Source organism: Vipera ursinii (assembly GCF_947247035.1).
Source record: "Vipera ursinii genome assembly, chromosome: 6".
NCBI lineage: Eukaryota > Metazoa > Chordata > Lepidosauria > Squamata > Viperidae > Vipera > Vipera ursinii.
In genome coordinates, this window is record NC_139515.1 from 58,169,061 (window position 1) to 58,177,043 (window position 7,983).

Consider the following 7,983-nt stretch of genomic DNA (forward strand, 5'->3'; position numbering starts at 1 on the left):
TCACGCCTACTGCTTCAGCAACTCCATCCAGCCACCTCATTCTCTGTCGTCCCCTTCTTCTATTGCCCTCAATCTTTCCCAGCATTAGGTTCTTCTCCAGTGAGTCCTTCCTTCTCATTAGGTGGCCAAAGTATTTGAGTTTTAGCTTCAGGATCTGGCCTTCTAAAGGGGGTTGATCTCCTCTAGGACTGACCGGTTTGATAGCCTTGCAGTCCAAGGGACTCACAGGAGTCTTCTCCAGCACCATAGCTCAAAGGCCTCAATTCTTTGGCGCTCAGCCTTTTTTATGGTCCAGCTTTCACTGCCATACATTGCAACTGTGCCATATACAGGGCTTTAAAGGTGATAACCTACACCTTGAATTGCACCCAGGGAGTAAATGGAAGCCAGAGCAGACTTCTCCTGAGATAGGAGCGGGCTGTTACTGTATATACAAGATATCTTCCAGTTTTATTTTTTTATCTTTGTCAAATTCCACTGTAATAAAGAATTTAACAACGTCCAAACAGTCTATAAGCCATTTTGTTCAAGCTAAGCAGCAAGGACAAAATTAACTTTGTGTGATTAAAACTCTAGCTATTATTTCTTCTCTCTTCGCTAGTTACATTTTTGAGAGTCCACCTAATATTTATAGCACTTACGCAGGATGAAGAAATTGTAAATTTGTGTGCTTGTATATAGCAAGCACTGAAAGTGTCTCCCTGCTGTGTGACCAAAAGGATTGAGACCATGATGTTGGCAAATAATATGTACTGTAAGAGTCTAAGAAATTACACAGTTATTGCCTTTTAGCAACTGCAAATTTGCTTTGTTCAGTGACAGTCTAATAAATTCTGATGCCTGAAGCTAAAGCCAAGATCATAGAACTGTTCAGTTGAAAAGGGGTATTCAGTTCACCATCCTGTTCCACGCAGGAATTTAAATTAAAGCATCCCTGATGACTGATAAGCTCATCAGAACATTGAGCTGGACCACCTGTCTCACATATGTGACTTTACACAGGTTACCATAAAATAAATAAAATACATAATATAAAATGAAAACATGTGACAGCAGGGCTTCATAAAATATGAACAAAGTCAAGAGATAGGCTCTATCACACATCTGGGCCTCTGCTAGGCAGAAAACCAAATTTCTGAACAACCAGCAAGGCCAGGGCTACCCTAATCTCAAGAAGAATGGTATTAAACAGGGTGGGCAGCACGGCAGAAAAGGCTCTCATTTTTAGCTCTGGCAGTTTACAGTCCTTAGCCAATGTCACCCAGAGCATGCCCTGCCTGCTGGACCAAGTGGGACAGGTAAAAACAATTGGAGAGAGATGGTCTTATAGTTGCCCAGTCTCCATCCCTGAAAGACTTTACTACTAGCACCTTAAATTGCCCCCAGCAGCACTCTGAAAACTAATACAGCTCATGGAGTAGTATGTCACATGCTGCCATTAACTGCTTGCACTGTTGCATTCTGCACCAGCTGAATCTCCTAAACACTTTTTAAAACAACCCTGTGTACAGTATGTTGGAGGTCATGAGAGCTTGAGTGACCATTAGCAGTCCAAGAGTGGGCACAACTGATGTATAACTCAAAGGTGTGCAAACAACAAATATTTATTTGCAGAAGGCCAGCAGGCTGGAGCCATCTGAATGTGGATCCAGGAAGTAAGTGCAAATGAGGCACATAATGGACTTCAAAGGCCCTTTAGCTATATCTGCCACCTGCTCTTCAATCAGAAGTTGAGAATTAAAGAAAAGCCCTAAATTGTGCACCATTTCAGTCTGGGGGAGATCAATCCCCTTGAAGTGGAAAATCTTTACATCCTGGGGGAAAGCCCTAAAACTCACAGTTACTAAGTCCTCTGTGGGTTCTTCCTCATCCAGACCCCCCCTCCATATAATTGGGAAAGGACTTCATCAGCCAAGAGTAGAGATGTAAAGCTTCACATTACCAGCTCCCTCTATGCCCATCCAGATTTCATTTATCCATGCCAGGTTGGCCTTATCCATGCTATTAAATCATGGATGTAGGAGTCCTTATTACATAGCAATCTGGCATTTAGCACTAGCAGCAGCAGTGTTATTTTTAGACAATAATGTAGGTTAGTTAGATTGATTTATACAGAAGCTGAAAGCTGCTATAATAAAATTGCAGCTTGCTATCTGTGATAAATTATATGGGAGAAAGGAAACTTAAAATAGTACTTGCTCAAAATCTTTTTTTTACTTGGTTAAATGGTTGTTCCCATACCCAGAGTATGACTTTTTTTTTGTTTCTTACTGATGTTGTAAAATCTGAAAATGCTCAGTAATAAAAATAGCCTTAAGAAATCAACATTTTATAATGCTATGTATTTGATATTTATCTTCTTTACTTACCTATCTTCTTCCCAGTTTTGTTTATTAATGTATTGTACAAAAATAATGTGCATGAGTTATACTGTCCAGTAAAAATATGTTCAAATTAGAAGAAAATGTGAACTTTATATTGCAATTACTTCATACTATAATTTTAAAATGCAAAGAATTGACAGTTTTAAAAGAAATTACTGAAGCAATATTAGAATACGGAATATTTTCCATACAAGACTTAATAGGAAGAAAATAAGATCAAAATACTGTATATGTCAAGAGAAGAAAATAAGTTTGAAGTTCTATATATGTCTACTTGGAAATATGTTCTATTAAAATCAATGGAATTTTCTACTTTATTTAGAGTGGTAAAAGACTGCAGTGTGATTCTTACCCTCCATAATGCTCTCCATTCAATTAACCAAACAATTTTTCAAAAAGGATATTCATCAAATTTTTTGTTGGGTAATTAATCAGCATGCTCAAGGATAGTCACTTATCTTATGAATTTTACTCAGTTTTAAGTTTTGGACAGGAATTAAGCAGCTGCCTTGTAATGACATGAATCAGAGGCTAAACATCTGTAACTACGGTAAGAGGAGGAATCAAAGGTTGTCACCAAAATAGAGCAGTTTCCTCTATAACAAAAGTTCAGTTGCAATATCTTGTTTTTCAGTTAACCAAAAGTAATTGTTAGATGTTTCAGGGATACTTACTTCTTGGTAGATGACTCCTCTTTCATTGCCAGATCTAGAGTACGTGACTGAGGAAAATATGTTGTTGAACTTGGGATATTTTAATTGAAATATTTTAGAGTAAAGCTAAAACCATCTTTTTTCTTAAAGTCTGTAGACCAGAATCAGTAGCTTGGTTCATAATCATTGTTTGTTGAGCAAGTCACACCATCTTGTGCGCATCCCATAATGTACACAGATCAGTGGTTGGATTTATTCATTACATTTAACTCAAACATTATAGATTAATATGTTATTGGTGTTTGTCAACTTGCTAACTCATAGTGAAATTAATTAAATTAACAATTAAAAATTAAATTAACAACTAAAATTAATTGTTGTTTATTGAATTAATCCATTTTAAAAGTTTGCATTACTTACTAAACCATAAAAGAAATTTATATTAGGGTTCAGATGTAGTTCAATGCATTGTGAGCATTCAGGAAAAATTAAACTGAGCAAGATAGCCCAGTGGTCTTGGAATGATAAAGCAGTTTATGAAATTATCAAATGAGCTAATGTAAAATATAGAGCCTTTATTATTTTATATGGGTTTATTTAAGCATGTATCTATTATACATGAGTTAGCAGCAGTCTCATTGCTGTACCAATCTTCATTTGGACACAATTCCTGCTACATCCTAAGGTTTGTATAGAACAGAACAGAACAAAACAGAACAGAACAGAATAGAATTCTTTATTGGCCAAGTGTGGTTGGACACACAAGGAATTTGTCTCAGCTACATAAGCTCTCAGGGACGTGGTGGCTCAGTGGGTTAGGACGCTGAGCTTGTCGATCAAAAGGTCGGCAGTTTGGCGGGTCGAATCCCGAGTGCCGCGTAGCAGAGTGAGCGCCTGTTACTCGTCCCAGCTTCTGCCAACCTAGTAGTTCGAAAGCACGTCAAAATGCAAGTAGAAAAATAGGGACCACTACAGTGGGAAGGTAACAGCGTTCCGTGTGCCTTTGGCGTCTAGTCATGCCGGCCACATGACCATGGAGACGTCCTCGGACAAGCGCTGGCTCTTCGGCTTTGAAACGGAGATGAGCACCGGCCCCTAGAGTCGGAAACGACTAGCATGCATGTGCGGGGGAAACTTTACCTTTACTTTACCTTTACATAAGCTCTCAGTGTACTTATAAGCAACAGGTGATAAATCATGACAATAATCATAATAAAAATACATTCATCATAAATCATAAGATACAACACTTAGTCATAGGATACAAAATAAACAAACAACATAAATCATACTAAGATACTAAATAAAACAATATACATTGTAAGATACAAGTAACAAAGTTATAGTCATAAGAAGATAAGGATTGGTAATAGGAAAGATGAGAAGAAGAATAGTAATATAGCTTTACTAGGTTTAACAGTGTTGTGGGAATTAGTTGTTTAGCAGAGTAATGGCATGGGGGGAAAAACGGTCCTTGTGTTTAGTTGTTCTGGTGTGCCATGCCCTATAGCATCGTTTTGAGGGAAGAAGTTGAAACAGTTTATGTCCAGGATGTGAGAGGTCTGTAGATATTTTCACAGCCCTCTTTCTGGCTCGTGCAGTATACAAGTCCTCAATGGAAGGCAGGCTGGTAGCAATTGTTTTTTTTTCTGCACTTCTAACCATCTGTTGAAGTCTGTGTCTGTCTTGTTTGGTTGCAGTTCCAAACCAGTTATAGAGGTGTAAATGACAGATTCAATAATTCCTTTGTAGAACTGTATCAGCAGCTCATTGGGCAGTCTGAGCTTTCTGAGTTGGCACAGGAAGAACATTCTTTGTTGTGCTTTTTTAATGTTAGATGTTAGATGTCCATTTTAAGTCTTGAGATATTATAGAACCTAGAAACCTGAAGGCCTCTACTGTTGATACTGTGTTGTCTAGTATCGTAGGAGGTGGTAGAGGTGATAGAATAAGGGGGTTTCTCTTAAAATTCTAAAATCTCCTGCCGGCGGGTAACACCCAGGGGGAGGGCCTTCTCAGTGGCTGCCCGTGGAGCTGAGGACTGCCCCCGACCTCCGTTCATTCCGCCGGGACCTGAAGACCTGGCTCTTCGAGCTCTCTGGCCCAGGCTGAGAATTTTAATTCTAATTTTAATTGGGTTTTTTTTACTTTTTCAGGGACTGTTATAATCTTTTAAATTATTTTTAATTTTTGTATTTCTTGTTTTAATTACCCTGTTAACCGCCCTGAGTCCTTCGGGAAAGGGCGGTATACAAATCCAATTAGATAAATAAATAAATAAAATAAATAAATAAAATCTACTATCAGTTCTACAGCTTTGAGTGTATGCATATTCGTCATTGTCTTGAATGAGATCAATCACTGTTGTATATCTGCAGACTTCATTACTTTAACAGAGCGATCCTTTGAGATGCAGTTGTTGGTATAGAGAGATAAGAGAAGTGAAGAGAGCTCACAGCCCGGTGTGTGTGTGTGTCTGTGTGTGTGTGCTAATTGTAGAGGTATCTGTTAAGATTTTGCCTAGCTTTACCTGCTGCTTCTTGTAAGTTAGAAAGCTTATGATACTGTTAAACTGGTAATTAACTAAGATACACAGTTATCAACTGCTAAGTGACTAGAAAACAATTTGATACACCAATTGCCTTCTAATATACATACATAAGGGATTCTTCTATGGCTCTTAATGTAGGTTAATTGTACATGTATTCAAAAGGAATACCCAAGAGTTGAACAGCTTGCCATATTTTACAAATCATTTGTACAATTTGCAAACAGGAAACTAGCAATAAGAGAAGCTTGCACACTGATGCATATCACTAAGTTATTTTCCTGAAAGTGAACTGAATGTCAAAGAACTCAGAGAAATCTCCATGTGAGGCAATTGTAATAGTTAACATTAGAAAAATGTGTTTTGCAAACAAGGAAGGAAAATGTGTAGGGTATGACTTCTGGAATTCTTCCAAGCTTTTAATAATAAATAGATCCATTCTGGGTCATATGAGTGGGAAGGAAGGAAGGGGTTTAGAATGAAGGAATCAGCAACAAGCTTTGCCCTATTTTCCCTTTGCAGACTTGCTGATTCTTCCTATATTTGAACTTGATTTTTCCTTTGCCAATTTCTCTTCTCCAGGCCAAATTTGGTTCACTTCTGTTTATTTTCCAGAGAATTATTCTACTGGTGAAAAGATAGACATACTACAAATAAACTACACATATAATATTGGTTATTTTTGAGAATTGAGAATGTCCATGAGATTTCATATGAATTTGAGGCTGTTTTTAGCGAAAACTGTTAACATTCCTGAACAACTGCATAATTTATTTTTTCAAGGTCAAGGAATTTACATTAATAACACTCATATTTTTGGGGTTACTTTTAAAAGTCTTGTTTTAGTCTATCGTTTACCTGTGAATTAAAGATTCACATTTACTTGTAAAATGTTGGATTTGCACCATTGCGCTTTTACAGTGATTCTATTTCTTCATAAGGGAGTGATTATAATTAATAATAATAGGGGGAGATAGGTTTCCATTTGACTTGTAAAATGTTGCTAAACTTTGAAATTGGCAGGATTTAATCTGGATCTATCTATCTATCTATCTATCTATCTATCTATCTATCTATCTATCTATCTATCTATCAAACTTCTTAACCATCCATCTCACTTATGTAGGGACTCTATTTTCCAGACATGTTTTCCAGAGACATAATTTCTCCAAATTTTCCAGTCTTTTAGGAGCAGTTGATATTGATAAAACTGTTCCCATTTACATTTCTTATGCTGTAATGTAGGACATTTGGAAATAAAATCATAGTTCTAAATCATAGAAAGTCATAGAAAGTCATAGAAAGTGAATCATAAAAAGTAACACACCTCAAATTGTTTCAGTTATTTTAATTACTCTTCCAATTAAATGCTGAATGTCTCAATTGATAATGGAACTGCTGGAGGTGAAGAACAGGATATCTGCACCTTAAAATTTTATAAAATAAAATATAATTTTTTATTAAAAAATTATAAAATAAAATAAAATTTATAAATTATAAAAAATATACATTCCCTTTATAGAAAAACTGGTATGACGACCTATACTAACTGAAATATCTTCTCTATAGCTGTTGAATATAGAGAATAAGAGCCCTGAAATCTCTTATTGTACATCTATTCACTTTAATTCATAGATGAGACCAAAGAATGAATGCTGTGAATCTGTGGTATCTGTGGGTGTCAAGACACTGTCAACACTGACAGAATCAAAGCCCACTACAGATGTTTCTACTGTTCAGCAGAGATACTATAACCCTACACTTACGTTTGTTTGAATACATCAATTAAAAAAGGAAGGACTTCTATTTTAAAGTGACCTCAAGTTTGGTGAATGAGCATTCTCCTTCTGAATGTTATCCATCCCTCATTGAGTCAACCAAACATTATATGCATACGCTGTGCCTATTAGCAACACTTATCTTGCCTCTGTTAATGAGTTTTGGGCTTTGAATGGTTTTGTCTTGGTTTGGCATGTGCAGCACATGATAAGCAAAGCAATTGTTTGATTCCTCCTGCTTTGCTGTATTCCCTCTTCTGTGTATGAACAATGAGTGGGAAAAATCTTCCTATCACGGTGCTTTGGCAGGAATGGAAAGATTCTGGCTGCAGAATTCTGTCACTCATCTCTAGGTGCTTAAGCTCCACATCATCATAAGCCCGCCAAAAAATTGGAGTCATAAAGGAGTTGCGTTACAAGACTGTTTAGGATCCCCACCCCCATCCTATATGCAACAAATACTGGTTTCCACATTGTCTGGTCCTCCTTTATTGCACTATTTCCGCCTTGAGCTAACCACTTGGGCCACAGAGCTAGAGCATGTGCAATACTGCTGGCTGAGCAGTCAATTGTTAATACATATTTTGACAGGCCATTGGCCTGAGGCTGCTGTGCCAGCT